The 16227-nt window shown below is 41.3% G+C and overlaps 1 protein-coding gene across 7 annotated transcripts in view; it reads left to right on the top strand.

The window, feature by feature from the left end:
* The window catches only part of Ankrd11 (ankyrin repeat domain containing 11), a 151007-nt gene that overhangs the window by 100765 nt on the left and 34015 nt on the right, over positions 1–16227 (top strand). The gene's annotated exons all lie outside the window — the stretch shown is intronic.

Below are 16227 nucleotides of genomic sequence, written 5' to 3'. Positions count from 1 at the left end.
GCTATAGCGACAAGCCTGGCAGCCCACACAACCCTTCTGGAAGGCCTGGGTGCTGCTTGTGGCATCTGTTCACAGGAGGACACACATCCCTCTGACCTGTGAGAACCTGCCAATTACTGTGTTTCATCTTAAAGCATCTGCCTTTCTTTTGATTTGATTCCTAGCTATTTTACCTAGTCAGGATGCCTTGCTTTGTATTTAGTTCAGTGAGAAGCAGAGCCATGAGGCTGATTTTGCTTCTCTACTTTCCACAGTTGCAGCAGAATCAGTGTTGTTCGTTAGTTTGTGTCATCCAGCCATCAGTGAAAAACTGGATTTGAGCCCTTTACCATGGAAACCTTAAATTTTGGGAGCAATATTTCATATAAACAACATTTTCTTCAAGTTACTCGGTTATGAGTTATAATTTCCTGGTATATACCAAAAAAGTTTGGAGTCATTTGTATATTATATCTATCTCCATCTGTACATTAATAAGATATGATCTATATGAAATTGGATTTGAAAAGCAAATTGTTCTTTCTGTACTTCATTTGGCTATCATCTAATTTCTCCCACTTAGCTGCACAATTTAAGAAAGACAGAATGACTTTTTAAAACCTTAATTTTAAGCTCCCTGAAAATTGGGTAAAAGCTGTTGGTCCATCCTGGATGGAAGGCTTTGTATCTTTGGGTGGGGGTTGGGAGTCATCAGGGTCTCTCTGCAATGCTGGCTGTTCTGGAACTTACAGAGATCCGCCTGCCTCAGCTTCTCAAGTGCTAGGAAGCCTGCGCCACTACCCCCCACTTGGAGTATCCTGTTTAATTTGGGTGTTTTCAGAGCTCTATACTCTGACCCATCCCTCTTTATAGTTGTTATTTTTTCCATAGATAGTTCTTCACTTGAATTTTTGATTATATTTAAAATTGTTCATTATTATTTCTCTGATCGCATTTCACAGAAGAGCATGTTATATTCAGAGTTCCATTTCCTACTGCTCAGCCTAATACCACCTGCCCTCAGGTTTCACTGGTGTTTCTGAGGCTGGCTTAGCATCCAGGCTGTGTCAGTATTGCTACGATGCTCCTCTCTCAGTATCTTGAGTGCTGGGATTACAAGCTAGAGGTTTCCAATTATTTTGATAATTTTATAACAAAAGACACCTGTTCTGATCTGAAGTGGAGAAGGTGTTTATGGATGATGGTACAGAATGGAACAAGAGTTTTCCTTAGCTGTGGTCTCCTGTAGCCTAGACTAGCCTTGAACTTATTTTGCAGCCCGCATACTCAGCTTTTATGTGCTAAGAATCAAATCCAGGGCTTTGTATTGCTGTATAAGCACTCTCCCAATGAGCTACACACCTAACGAGCTTCATTAGAATTTTGAAAGCATGTACAATTTATTTAAATTTGATTTTAAACTTTATATAAAGAAGTACATAGATATGCTGGGGGAAATTGCCTGTTGAGTAAGCATGAGCAGCACACACGGATGAGGATTCCTTTTCTTAAATAAATATATTTATTTACTTATTTATTTTTTATTTTTACATTCCTACTACAGTTTCACCTTCCTCCTCCCTAACCCTCTTCTGTTCCCACTACCTCACCCCACCCAGTTCACTCCTCACTTTATGTTTAGGAAAGGGCAGGTCTCCTATGAGTATCAATAAAACATGGCTATCAAGTTGCAGTAAACTAAGCACCTTCCCTTATATTAAGACTGGGCAAGGAGACCCAATATCTGTAAAAGAGTCAGAGACATCCCCTGTTCCCACTGTTAGGAGTTCCACAAGAGTACCAAGCTACACAAGTGTAAAATTTTCAGAGTCCCTAGGTCAGGCCCACGCAGGCTTTCTGGTTGTCAGTCACTTTGAGCTTCTATGATCCCAGTTAAAGAGTTTTCTTTTGGTGTGTTTGATCCCTCTGACTCCTGCAGTCTTTTCTCTTCCTATTCTGCTAGATTCCCTGAACTCCTCCTAACGTTTGGCTGTGGGTCTACATCTATTTCTCAGTTGCTGGGTGACGCCTTTTTGACAACTGGACTAGGCACCAGTCTGGTCACAAGAGATAGCCCGATCTGCCATTGTTAGAAGTCTAAACTGGAGTCTTCCTTGTACATGCCTGGGAAATTCCCTTGTGCCAGGCTTTTACCTGATCTCAAAATGTGCCCCCCTTTCCAGTAATCTTTCACCACTCTCCCACTTCCCCCATGTGTGTCAAGAGTATTTGTTAGAATGACTTACAGGCTGTGGTTCATCTAGTCCAACAGTGGCTGTCTATCAGCAGAAGGCCCAAGAATCCAGTAGTTGTTCGATCCACCAAGGCTGGATGTCTCAGCTAGTCTTCAACATAAGCCAGAATCCTGAAGAAATAGGCTCCAGTGCCCATGAAGGAATGGACCTGCTAGTGAGAGTGAGAGTAAGCAGACAAAGAGCAAGCTTCCTGCTTTCTTGTTCTTTATTTAGGCTGCCAGCAGAAGGTGTGGCCCAAATTAAAGATGTATCTTTCTACCCCAAAGATCTGGATTAGAAATGGTTCTTCCCACTTCAGATGATTTAATTAAGAAATAATCCTTCATAGGTGTGCCTAGCCCTATGGGATTTAGTTAATTCTAGATGTAGTCAAGTTGACAATCAAGAATATCCATCACAAGTTCTTTTGTGAAAATCATAAGATGTAACTCATTCAGGTACCCTCTAGATTACTGAAATATTTTTTAAAATATTTGTACTTACATTCATATGTGGTTTTAGTGCAGAATAGTTTGCCTTGATTTTAGAACTTTGGAATTTGTTTGCCTTAAAGTTGTTTTTGCTTCTTACTCTGGCACTGTGCAGTGGATTGTAAAGTACCTTCCAGTAGATAGGTAGCAATAAACTGTACTTATAGATATTGTGGCCTTCAGTTCCGGTTCCGGTTGCTGGCTGTTGAATATACCACTTTTCCTGTGTGAATCTAATTTCTATGAAGTGTTTGCCTATATCATCTGAGTAAAAATTATTGGTAAACAAAATTTTGTTCATGCAAGGTATGGCTAATTAATTTGAAAGTATAGTACTTATTTATGTTTAGTGGAAATACTGAAGCGCAAATAAGCATGACTCCCCCACCCCCCTTCTCCCCCCTTTTTTCGAGACCGGGTTTCTCGGTAACAGACCTAGGGCTGCCCTGGAACTCACTTTGTAGACCTGACTGTCCCCAAATTCACAGAAATCCACCCGCCTGCTGCCTCCTAAGTGCTGGAATTATAAAAGGCGTGTGCTACCACCGTCCAGCATAAGCATGATTTCTTTTAAAAGTTACTTTCTTGGGTCAGTATGCAGTCCCACCTTAATATTATTGCTTCTTCCCAAAGATAAACTCCCACCCCCGGTTTTTCGAGACAAGATTTCTCTGTGTAACCCTGGCTGTCCTGGAACCCTCTGTAGACCAGGTTGTAGAAGTCAGAAATCACCTGCCTCTGCCTTCCAAGTGCTAGGATTAAAGGCACTGGGCAACAAACTCTTTTTGAAGTATGATTGATTGTTGAAGATTAAAAAAAAAAAACCTCCAGTGGTGGTGGCACATGCCTTTAATCCTAGCACTTGGGAGGTAGAGGCACGTGGGTCTCTTTGAGTTCAATGCCATCCTGGACAGCACAGAGAAACCTTATTTTTGACACCCCCTCCCCCCCACAAAAGCAACAACAAAAACAAGTAGATAAAGGGCTCTCCTCTAGTTATGTCTACCTGACTTTGACTAGACTACAGGGTTCTGGCATACATGACAGCCCAAAGAACCACTCTCTTGTTTTTGGAATCTGATCTGTTGTGGTGAGCTCCTGCAATTGTCGATCCATTATTCTGCATGCTACAAGTGGTGAATGAGGAGATTGGGTCAGCATAATAGTAAAGGCAAGGCTGCTGTATGGAATAGGAAGTAAAAGTTTCTCAAGACAAACATCTTAAACTTTATTCTGCCTTGGAGCCTCAGTGAAGTTGAGGCCAGAAGTCCAGCAGCATTAGTAACTTACACACTAGATGTCAGTTCCTATCCTAATTCCAGCCTGAAAGACTGGATGTAAGGGTCACTCGCTGATCAGCACTATACAAGATGAAGATAATGGTCCCTGATCCACTTTATTTCTGTATTTTATTGGTAGACCTAAGCATTTCTGACTACAAATCAGCCATTGTTTCTGAAAACCTGTATCTCATAATGAGAAAAATATTATCTCTGCAGTACAGCACACACAAGCATAAGTCACACAAGCAACACACTAACAGAATGACATTCTTCAAGTGATGGGTATATGCCTTCCAGGGTTTTCTATTATGTTAATTGACTTTTGAGAAAGGGCTTTTCTTCATAATTGCCAAAATTGGAAGCAGCCAAGATTTAGTGGTTGAATGGATAAACACAGCCAGAAAATACAATTTTATTCATTGCTTAAAGCAAACCAGTTTTAACCAAGGAAAAAACACACATGCATATTAAAGAGTGAAAGAAGCCCATCTTAGGAGCAGTAAGATCATGACCCTGTAGTCTTGTCACCAAGACCGACTTAAGTTGAATCTCCAGTACTACTCTGAATCTACAGAGTAGAAGAAAAGAACTGACTTCTCATCCCCACATGTGTGCAATGGCGTGTGTGTGCACCTCCAACACACACACAAGTAAATTAACAAAAAATAAACAAAACTGTCTTGAGAAGGAACATGATACAGAATTTTAGTTCTGCGACATTCTGAGAGAGAAAGAAACTATTCCACAGCTATCTGACCAGGAGGAAGGGTCATATGGGCAGAGCACAGATGGTGTTTAGAGGAGTGAAATTTGTAGGTATGGTATGTTGTAATAGTGGATACAAGTGATTATATGTTTGTCAGAATTATAGAACATTTAGCACCCAACATGAACCCTGATGTAAATTACGAACTCTGGAAACTAGTGGTGACAGGTGGGACTACTCTGGTGCAGGATGTTGATAATATGTAAGTTGTTTACATTTGAGGTAACAAGTATGTGGCAACTCTAAAATAATTTAGGATTGAGATGAAGCATGGCTATGTCTAAAGAGTTCTGATAACTGCACTGTGGTGGGTGGTACTGTATTTCTGTGAGATAGGTCCAGAAAACGTGTAGCAGTGTTGTGTGTGGGAAAGGGCCAGGGACATCAGGGCTGTTTTTGATTCTGTTGTAGTGCTTGCAATTTGGACACCATTATGTTCAGAATTTTAGCACCCGTTGTGGTGAGAACAAAACAGTACTAGAGTTCTGAGGTAGAATGCTGAGTAGAGCCTAGTGGTGGTGGCATAAGCCTCTTTAATCCCAGTACTTGGGAGCCAGAGGCAGGTGGATCTCTGAATTCGAGGCCAGCTTGGTCTACAAAGCAAGTTCCGGGACAGTCAGGATTGTTACACAGAAAAACCCTGTCTCGAAAAACCGAAAAAAAAAAATGAGTAAAAAGAAACTGGAGTTTCTACAGTAGTTACTTTTGTTTATAAGCAAATAGGCAAGACATTATTAGTCACAGTTGCATACCAATAGCTACCAGTAAGGTGAGGAGAACAAAGCCAGGTGCTGTGACCAATAGTGACTTATGGCCCCCAGATCCAGGAGTATTATGCTTAGACCCTAGCCCAGTCACACCCAACTCAACCTTATGACTTAGTGATCTCTTTTTGTCATTCTTTCCTTACCCAAGCCCCCAAGAGTTATTTTACTTTTACTTAGAACTATATTGTTTATGGTGTACCTTTTTATGCTCTTTACCTCTAAGAGGACATGACCCTGTCTTTATAAAAGTTAGGAATCGGGAACCTGTGAGTTTGGTCATTCCTGGAGTGCACATGCCATTTCTATCCCAGGGCTATCTGTTGTTCCTTGACTGCATATGTGGACAGCAGAGTGGAAGGTAGTGTCATATTCTCTGGGATTTGGTTCTCCACTGGAGAGCTGTCTAGCCTTTCCAGTGTCTGTGCAAGAGAGACTATGATTTTTAGGAGATGCTTTAGGTATCATACGTCAAGGAACACATTGCTGTCATTTCTTCTGGGCATTGTCACAGTAGGAAAGTCAGAAACAGATTTAATCAGGAAAAAGAATCTTACAAGCGATATTAAGAGTGTACTCTACAGGCTCTAAAACTATAGTGAAACCCTGTCTTGAAAAAACAAAACAAAACAAAACCCACCAAAAAGAGTGTACCCTGTTTTCTGTTACTGAACAAGGAAAAGATGGCGAGCAACTTTGTAGAAGAGGCTTCAAAGCTTCTGCTTCTGGTTCTACCCTGGGGTTTCCTTACCTTAGCATGCCAGAATTTAAGAATTCCTAAAGAGACTACATCAGGCTTTAAGATTGATAGTCCCAACTGAGGCAGATGGCAGTTTCTATTTGCTGTCTTCTCCTCATCTATCTGTCCTTTCTCATTCTCCTAAATTTAACATATTAGTTTTGAAGGGCATTCATTTGGTTCGTGTCACACAACACACTTAGAAGTTTCAGAATAATAATTGTAATATAACCAGGAACACTAACATTCCTGAAAAGAGAACTTTAGGTGTTTGTGTGTTACTAGTGCATTGAGTAAGTGCTAGCTGGAGTGGCAGGTAAGTGTGTCCACAGATTCAGTCAGTTCTTATCAGCACCACTAAATTATAGTTGTCATTAATAAAATGTACTCATTTATATTTCTTAGATCAGTAGGTTTAGAAAATATTGATAGTTGAGAAACTACCACCAAAATCAAAACAATACAATATCAATCACCTAGAAGTCTCCTCGTCTTGTATGTTCTCTCCCTAACTTATATTCTGAAACAAATACCTAAGATGTTAGAAAAATGTTTTTTTTTTTTTTCCTGTGTTTCTCCCACAGTATCTCGCAGAGACAACTACTATGCTGTGCTTTCTATCTGAAGCCAACTAGAAGATTCTGTCAAAGCCCACTTCAGATATCATGCTGTGTTCACACATTGTAGCTGCCTCATAGCCTGTGGGAGTTTTTTGTTCCTTTGTATTAATGAAGAGACATGGTGATGTGAACTGAGTTGAAGGATGTTGTTGAAGAGTTTCGCTACTCCTCCTTACTTTCCCTCCTCTTCTGAGACAGGGTTTCTCTGTATAGTACTGACTGCCCTGAAAGTTACTCTGTAGACCAGGCGGGCCTTGACTCCTGAGGTGTGCACCAGCACTGCGGGAATTTCTCTTCATTTGTTTCTTTTTATGCACACAAGGTTCTGTTTTTTGGGCTAACTGCCCATGAAAGCAGTTGAAGATCTGATGCAGTGCCCACATTGCTTTCACAGGAGCAATGCCATTCCATGTTCTCAGTGAGCATGCACCCAGGGAGTTTCCCTGCCTTCTCTGTAGTATTTGATGATGGTATTGTTGTTTAATTAAGTCTTAGAGGTGTAACTGGAGGTTTCTCTCCTGCCTGCCAGTTCCCAAATAACCGTTCTGGGGCTTGATATTAGTTATTAACTGTTTGGCCTATTAGCTCAGACTTATTAACTAGCTCTTCCAATTGGGCATTAACTCATGACTTGCTACTCCAGCGGCTGCTGGCTTCTCTCTAACTCTGCCTTCTTTCTCCCTCTGTCTCTGTTTGGATTTTCTGCCTGGGTCAATTCTGCCCAGCTACTGGCCAAACGTATTAACAACATACAGAGGGGCATCCCACATCACACAGGCACATGATGTGTGTGTGTGTGTGTTCAGATGTCTCTAGAGAGCATAGGGAAACATTAGGTATTGTTACTCCAAAGCATTTCACCCTTTCTTCTTTCTTGCATTTTGATGGTAAGTTTCATTGACCTGGAACTGAATGAGTAAACTAGACTGACTGGCCAGCAAGTCCCAGAAATCTGCCTGTCTCTATTCCCTGTGTGCTGGGATTACAAATACATGCCTGTTTTTTCATTTAAGAGAATGGGCCATGGGGATTAGACTCAAGACGTTTTGCTCAGAAGACAAGCACTTTCTTCACTGCCCTAGATGTGATTTTGAATTTCATTTTCCAAGTAGTCACTGTGTGCTCATCCCTATCTCTTTAATAAAATACATGTTGTCTTAGTTGGGGTTTCTATTACTGCATCGAAAAGCAAATTGGGGAGGAAAGGGTTTATTCAATTTATGTTTCCACATCACAGGAAGTCAGGGCAGGAACTCAAGCAGGGCAGGAACCGGTGCAGAGACCATGGAGGAGTGTTACCCACTCACTGGCTTGCTCCTCAGGGCTTGCTCATCCTGTTTTCTTATGGATCCAGAACCACTAACCCACAGGTGGCCCTACCCACAGTGGCCTGGGCCCTCCATCAGTCACTAATTAAGAAATGCCCTACAGCTGGATCATACGGATCATACGGAGGCTTTCTCTTTATTGAAGTTTTCTCCTTTCAGTTGTCTCTAGCTTGTGTTTTAGCCAGAACACCTGTGTTCCTCCTCTTCGTAGTTTCAGTTGGATTCCTTTTTACTGTTCGTTTTCATTGTGCATGTAATTCTGCTGTCTGACCTGTGGTCTGTCCATGGGTCTCCCTAGTTTCACACTTTGTCTTCTTATCCTTTACATCAAGTATTTTACAGAGCAACAGTTTTAAATTTCAGGACATTAATTTTTTGCTCTTTAGGTACTGTTTTGGGTGTCATGTCTAATTAAGAATTCTTCCTCTAATTCAGAAAGATTTTCTCGTTTTACAAGATTTTGCAGGTGGTGTTAATTCCAGCAGTTAGGAAACTGAGGCAGAAAGCTTGCAAGTTTGAGGCTAGTCTAAGGTACATATCAAAACCTTGCCCCAAAAAACCAACCATTTGGACAGAAAGTCTTTATATACTTATGTTTCAATTTGATTGGAGCCTTTTTTTTTCTTTCCTGTTTGCTTCATCCTAATGGGTATGTGGAAATAGAAAAGAATTTTGTATTCTGCTATCCTTCTGAACCCTGTCATTTCCAGGAGTTTTTAGTGGATTCCTTCTGATTTTTCTACATAGGCAATTGTATTTATAAATAGTGATACTTTTTTTTTTAAAGTTTGTTCTTCACGTATACTTTGAATATAGTATTAACGGTGGTGGAGTTGACAGGGAACAGGAAGTTGAAGGATGATGAGGCTGTTGGAAGAAACTAACCATTAACCTAGAGTGTAGTTGTCCTTGAAGGGCTCCACTTAGTGTCTAGGATATTCTTCATTTTCTATTTTGATGAGGGTTTTGTCATACACACTGAATTTTGTCACATGCTCTTTCTGGATGGATTGTTAATATTATGTGACCTTTATTCTGTAGCCAAATGAACAACAGAGATTGGCTATGCTGAGCTTCCCTTTTCTTTTTCTTTTTTGAGACAAATCCCCCCCCCCTTCCTGGAACTTGCTAGCTACTTAGTTCAGGCTGGCCTTGAACTCACAAAGACCTGCAGTGGAATTTCATTTCTATTTTAATAAATAAAGCTTGCCTGATTAAAAACAGCCTCACTGGTCAGCCTTACAGACCAGGCAGTGCATGCCTTTAATTCCAACCCTAGAGGATTATAAAACAATAGGAAACAGCTCTCAGTCACAGTCTTATTCTGGATTCCTAGAGACAGGATCTCCATGTCAGACAGTGGCTGGCTGTTTTACTTTTCTGACCTTCCGGTTGAACCCCAATTTCTCTTCTCTGTGTTTTTATTAATTGTGCATCAAAACCCTGCCTGCCTCTATCTCCTTGAGTGCTTTGATTGAAGGTGTGGGCCACCACTGCCCAGTTCAGATTTCTTTTATTGTAAGCAGTCCTTCACACTTTGGACTGTACCCATCTTTCTGCTACTTCCCTTCATATTACATATATCACTCCTTGGTCCATCTGTCCTCAGAATTCCACAGTTCCTAGAAATAATGTTCAGTTCTTAGTTGCCCTTGTATACAGCTTTTTCTTGTTTATGTGTTTGGAGACAGTGAATGAATGGATAGTTGTATAGTGATGTCTCCTTCAACTGTCCTTCGCCTTCCCATCAGCAGTGCTTTAACACCTTCTGCCTTCTTCCAGCCTGCCTCTGGATTTGTGTTTTGTCTCCCCTGCTCATTTACATGACTGCTAAGCTTTGGAAGGTATCTGTTGACTCATTGCCCTTGATTTGTTTTCCATGTTTACTGCAATTACTATTTTTAGTCATTGCATCACACCTTTAATATGCATGCCTATATTTCTGTCTTTTCACATTTAGCCTCTTTCTGAATTCTTTCTGCTCTTCCTTTTACCCCCCCCCCCAGTCGTCTTCTTATCCATCTTTTCAGAGCTGTGCTTCTCTCTCATCAAGGGTAAATGGTACTTTTTCAACAATTACAGCGGTGTGTTGTATACCTTGTACAGGTTTGACTCGTTCTAAATGCCATAGAGCCTTGAATTGGGCTCATGTTTTCCATGCAAATGTGGTTCCTAGTAGGGTACAAAACCAGCCACAACTACTTGAGGGGAAATGGGTCTGACTGCAAGTCATTATCATTAGCTCCTTCTACTGTCTAGAGTCAGTCCCATCAGGGTGTAATATCTGCCATCTTTTCAGCATTGCTTATTCAGCTTTTTTGTTTTTACCTTTGAAAATGAAAATTTCATACTCATGTACAGTAAAATATGATTATCTGGCTTTTTTGTTTTTGGTTATGATTTTTCCAAGACAGGTTTTCTCTGTGAAACAGTCCCGGCTGTCCTGGAACTTATTCTGTAGACCAGGCTGGCCTCGAACTCACAGAGATTCACCTTTCTCTGCCTCCTGAGTGCTGGGCTTAAAGGCGCCTGCCACTACTTCCTGACCCCTTTTTCTCCACTTCATTATGAGATTAATTTCATATTATTTCCTCTGATGTTTAGTATTCTCTGATAATGTTGTGACTTCATGGCAGCATGCTACCAGTCCCCGTNCCCCCCCCCCAGGATTTCACTCCTGCTGTCCTGAAACTGACTACGCAGACCAGAATGGCCTTGAACTCATAGATACCTGGCTGCCTCTGACTCCCCCGCATACTGATATTAAAGGCATGCGTCAATACATCCAGCCATTTTGGACACCAAGTACTGCCTATTGATGCATTTGTACTTGCATTTTTAAATGTGTTTCAGATTAAATTGGTAGATTATAGGATAACTTTATATTAAATAGAAATAGTTGGTGACAGATTCATTCTATTGATCTATAATTCTGAATTGATGACTTTTCTTTACTGTGTCTTTACCAGTACTCAGTATATTAGTTTGGTTTTTGTTTGTATTTTCTGGATAGTGAAGTTGAGAAGTTTCATCTACTCCCTTACCTTAGCCTTGTTATTGTATTGATTTGCATTATTTGTTTTTTTTTTTTTTTTTTTGGTCAGATACACGTATAGGAAATATTCCCAGTTTTGCAAGTGACCTCTTTAATAGAAAAACGGTCTTTTAAGTCAGAGTTTTTCAGATTTCATTCATAGTAGATTTTTAAAAATAATTTATTTAAGCAATCTATTTTTAGTTTGTGTCCACTGATGTTTTACTGGGATGTATGTCTGTGTGAGCCTGTCCCTATATTATGATCATAACAGTAGCAAAATTACAGTTTTGAAGTAGCAGCGAAAATAATTTTACGATTAGAGCTCAGCAGGACCCGAAGAACTGTATTAAAAGGTCACAGCATTAGGAAGGTTGAGAACTACTGCTCTGTGGTTTTCTGTTTCTCCCATATGTTGATTTTGGTTAACAGCAACAGAAGAGCAAACTATGACAGCAGTGAGTTACCTCCAGTCCATTGCCACCTTCTTTTACAGTGTTAGCACCATGGAATGCACACATAGTATCTTAACAGTATCTTGGAAATATGTTGACCTCACACACCCTGAAAAGTAGTCTGTTGTGAAGCTTTAAGAACCACAGCACCAGCAGAAGTTATAACACTCACAAAGGGCCAGAAAGACTACACAGTAGACTTCATGGCAGTTGCAGTTAGGACAGCCTGACAGAAGGCCATGGGGCTGGGATGTAGCTTAGTATTTGGTGCATGCAAGAGACCCTCAGTTCTATCCTATGACAAAAAAAAAAAATGGTGATGTTAGCTGCAATTCAATAAAGCTGGATGTCTCTGAAAGCTTGATTACATACAGTTTTTAAATATCACAAGATTTTTTTATAAATTTTAAGTTTTAAAAATGTTGATTTTGTGTGTGTGTGTGTATATTAATGGTTTGCCTACGTGTGTGTGTGTGTGTGTGTGTGTGTGTGTGTGTGTGTGTATACCATGCTTGTGCCTAGTGTCTGCTGATGTTAGAAGAGGGTTTTGGATCCCCTCGAACAGGAGTTACAGATAGTTGTGAGCCACCATATGGATGCTAAGTATTGAACCTGGGGGCTGGAGAGATGGCTCAGTGGTTAAGAGCATTGCCTGCTCTTCCAAAGGTCCTGAGTTCAATTCCGGGCAACCACATGGTGGCTCACAACCATCTGTAATGAGGTCTGGTGCCCTCTTCTGGCCTGCAGGCATACACACAGACAATATTGTACACATAATAAATAAATAAATATTTTAAAAAGTGGACCAAAACTAAAAGCAATGTATTTAAAAAAAAAAAAGAATTGAACCCGGGTCCCCTGGAAGAGCACCAGGTGGTGTCTAGCAACAAGTGCTCTTAATTGCTTAACTATCTTTCCAACTCAGTGTCACAAAATAATAACTTTTTGATCCTTCCTCTTTCAAGCATTAAAGTAACTTATAAAATATATTCTCCATTCTCATGTACACATAGAGAGCAGGCTGGATCTGACATGGGGCTCTAATCTGGGAACTTCACATCATTCTTTAATAAAGATGAGGCCAAGGGGCACACTATACTCTTTGCATTCATGAAAATGTGCCCATTTACTGATTCTTGTTGATAGTGTGGCCAAATTTAACATTTCAGTTTGGAAATATTTTTAGTTTTTATGGCGGTGTGTCCATCCCCCAATTTTAACTGTGTCTTATTGACCTTCATTTCTGGTGTCCATGAAAATTCCCATGTGATTTTTCTCCCTGTAGAGAAGACCTGGCTCCTACCCTCCTGCTGTGTAGCCCCAGTCAGACTGTTCACATTTGCGTACTCTGGTGTCTGCTTCTCTCATGGCACTGTCTGTATTAGAGACTGACTTTAATACTTAGATATTTTTCCTCTCAGGAGTTAATTGTTGTTGTCGTCTATTTTTCTCTTTTCTTTTCCTGTTTTTATTCTTTGAGACAGGGTTTCTCTGTGTAGCCCTAGCTGTCCTGGGACTCACTCTGTAGTCTAGGCTGGCCCCAAACTCAGAGATGTGCCTATCTCTGCTTCCAGAGTGCTTGGATTAAAGGTATGCACCACCACCACTTGTCTATTTGTTAATTTCTGAATCTTTTAGACTCCTTAGTGAACTTTATTGACTATACCAGCACTTGGAGTGGTTTCTGATTCTTGCTTTTTTTATGACCCTCTTGTGTTTGTGGACCTGTGGCTTCCTAAGCATGAACAGATTTATTTTGGAGTTTGAAATCCTGAATTCTCTGTACTCTGTTCTTGCATTGTGTGCCATGTTTATGTTGGTGTTCCTCTTAACAGCTCTCTTCCTTTTTATGGATATATCTCCTATGGATGGCTGACAGACCTTCCTTGGCTGGTGGTGTGTGTAAATAGTATAAGGCACTGGACTTAGAGATGCCAGTGGTACCATTTACATCTGGACTTGCTTCCCAGACTACATCAGCAAAGATGAGAAGAACCTTCATCCATCTTGTGAACATGGAGTTCCTCACCCTCTTGAAAATTCCCACAGACTGTGGTTTTCCACTTTGTCGCATACCTAGTTTTAGAGGAGGGGTTGTTTTCTTTACCTTTGCTGTCAGAAAGCTGCCTGTAGTTTTGTTACTTCTGTGTCGTTGATTATTTCAGGGGAATGGAGTTTTGGGACAGTAGGAGGCTAATGCTAACCTTTATTCTATAGCTCTCAAGAGCCAGAGGGCTTCTGTTTTCACAGGGTGGAATGGAAGAATGCTTTCTTCATTCTTTCTTGTCAGAGCTAAGATCAGAGATAGAGATGTTATTCTCTTCTGTGATGTTATTGCTGTGGAGCCCTTTGTGCCGAAATATGTAGCTCGGCAATAGAGCGCTTGCCCAGCTTTGCTGAGCCTAAGTTTGTTCTGTACCACAGAACGAAATGAGTGCTGGGCATGATGGCACATACCTTTAGTTCTATCACTTAGACTGAAGCAGGCATATCTCCAAGATCCTGTTCTACTTGTGAATTCTACTTAGTGAGACCCTGTCTATAAAAACTAATAAGCAAACAAACAAAAACCAACATCCAAAATCTTAGGTCTCAATTTTTAGCTCCAGTTGGCCCCAATCTCCGCCTGCTTCTGTTCCCCACATATTGAATTTAAGGTATGTACCACCAAGTTGGACCATACACATCTCACTTTTATAGTAGAAAATGCAGACTGCAGAAATCACAGCTACACATGGAAAAAGACATGCCATTTCTGACCTCATCCACGAAGAGACATGGATGGGAGCACTCTGTTCCTGCTGATTGTATGGTCAGGCAATTGATGGCCTGGCCAGCTTTGTGCCTTACTTTAAATAAAGTTGTTTTTGTTGTTTGAATTTCTATGCTTGTTAGCTTTTACCAACTTGACACAAATCTGGGAAGAGGGGCCCTCAATTGAGGAATTGCCTCCATTAGATTGGCTTATGGGCATGTCTGTGGGGGCATTTTCTTATTGACTCACTATGGGCAGGTAGTTTCACCCCTGGATAGGCAGTCTGGCTTATATAAGGAGTCTAGAAACATGTTCTGAGAGTGTTTCCACAGAGAAAACCAGAATGAGGTTTGAGGTGAAAAGTGTATTCCATACACAGACACTAAAGACAGCTGCAAATCCACTGCCCATCAGAAGGCCCAATAGAGGAGGAAGGCAGGACAGAGCAATCAGGCTCAGCTAGTTTGGATAATCCTCTGAGGAAGGTCTCTGCCTGCCTTTGAACTATCCTGAGTGGGTAAGGCAGGGATCTTTTGGCTTGTCCTTGAGGGTTGAATGTGGGAGCTGTTGGCTTGCATAAGCTTTTTAGGATGCCAAGTTACAGAAAATAAAGCATATGTCTTAAGGTATTTTCAGAAGCAGAGACCAGAACCTCAAACGCAGATGAAAGATCTGTCTCCCTGGACATGGAGTAGGATTTTTTTTTTTTTTGTGGAAGTTTTATAATTATATTTATGTACATAAAACTCAGCAGTACATTTAACCCAGTTTAGTGGTGAGTTCTTTGGCCTTTGCCTTTTCTAGCTTGGCAATTTGAGTCACAGATTTAGGACCCAGGACGTTGCCTCCCCAGTGGCAGCGGATCTCATCATATCTGTCATTGTAATTGGTCCTAACAGCTTCCACCAGCTTGGCCAGACACCCTTGTCTTCCGAGTTAACCTGTGTGAAGGCAACAGTGGTGCACATCTTCCTATGAACCAGGTGCCCCAGCCTGGCCTTTCCCTTGATACAGTAAGGGACCCCCATCTTCCGACACAGGGCAGGCAGGAAGACCACCAGCTCAATGGGGTCTACGTCATGGGCAATCACCACCAGCTGAGCCTTCTTGTTCTCTACCAAAGTGGTGACTGTATTGACGCCTGCTCGAAGGACAGGTGGTCTCTTAGTTGGGACATCCCCTTTGCTGGCAGCTTTCTTCTCAGCAAGGGCCAGCAGCCTTTGCTTCTTCTCCTGCTTGGTCTCTGGCCTGTACTTGTGGGCAAGTTTAAGCAACTGGGTAGCTGTTTGCTGGTCCAGGGCCTGGGTGAACTGGTTAATGGCAGGAGGAACTTTGAGCCGCTTATAGAGGATGACCCTCTGTCACTGCAGCCTGATGTAGTGGGGCCATTTGACAAAGCGTGTGAGATCTCTCTTGGGCTGGATGTGCTTCCCAGTGCCAAAGTTCTTAGGCCTCTTCTCAAACAAAGAATTCACCACCTTCTTTGCCTACTGCTTCTTCGCCAGTCTTTGCCTACTGCTTCTTCGCCAGGGCCGCCTTCTTCCCCTTGACCTTCTTTCCCTTGGGCATCTTGCCAGGCTGGACAAGAGAGAAAGAAAAAGGGGATTGTGGGTAATATGTAAGCAGCTTCGGAGATCATGAGAGATGGAGTAGGATCTTGAAGCTGCCTGTGTATCTTCTAGGGACGCCCTCGTAGTTGTCATTTGTTTATGCCACTCATATTTTATTTGGGAATTACAGACTTAACCAGTATCTTTGGTGTTTATGGAAAGTAGAGTA

This window comes from Alexandromys fortis, unplaced genomic scaffold (genome assembly GCF_014885135.2).
Source record: "Alexandromys fortis isolate MF-2015 unplaced genomic scaffold, M_Fortis_MF-2015_v1.1 scaffold_165, whole genome shotgun sequence".
NCBI lineage: Eukaryota > Metazoa > Chordata > Mammalia > Rodentia > Cricetidae > Alexandromys > Alexandromys fortis.
The sequence above is the reverse complement of the archived record's forward strand: the minus strand, read 5'-3'. Positions and strand labels throughout refer to the sequence as shown.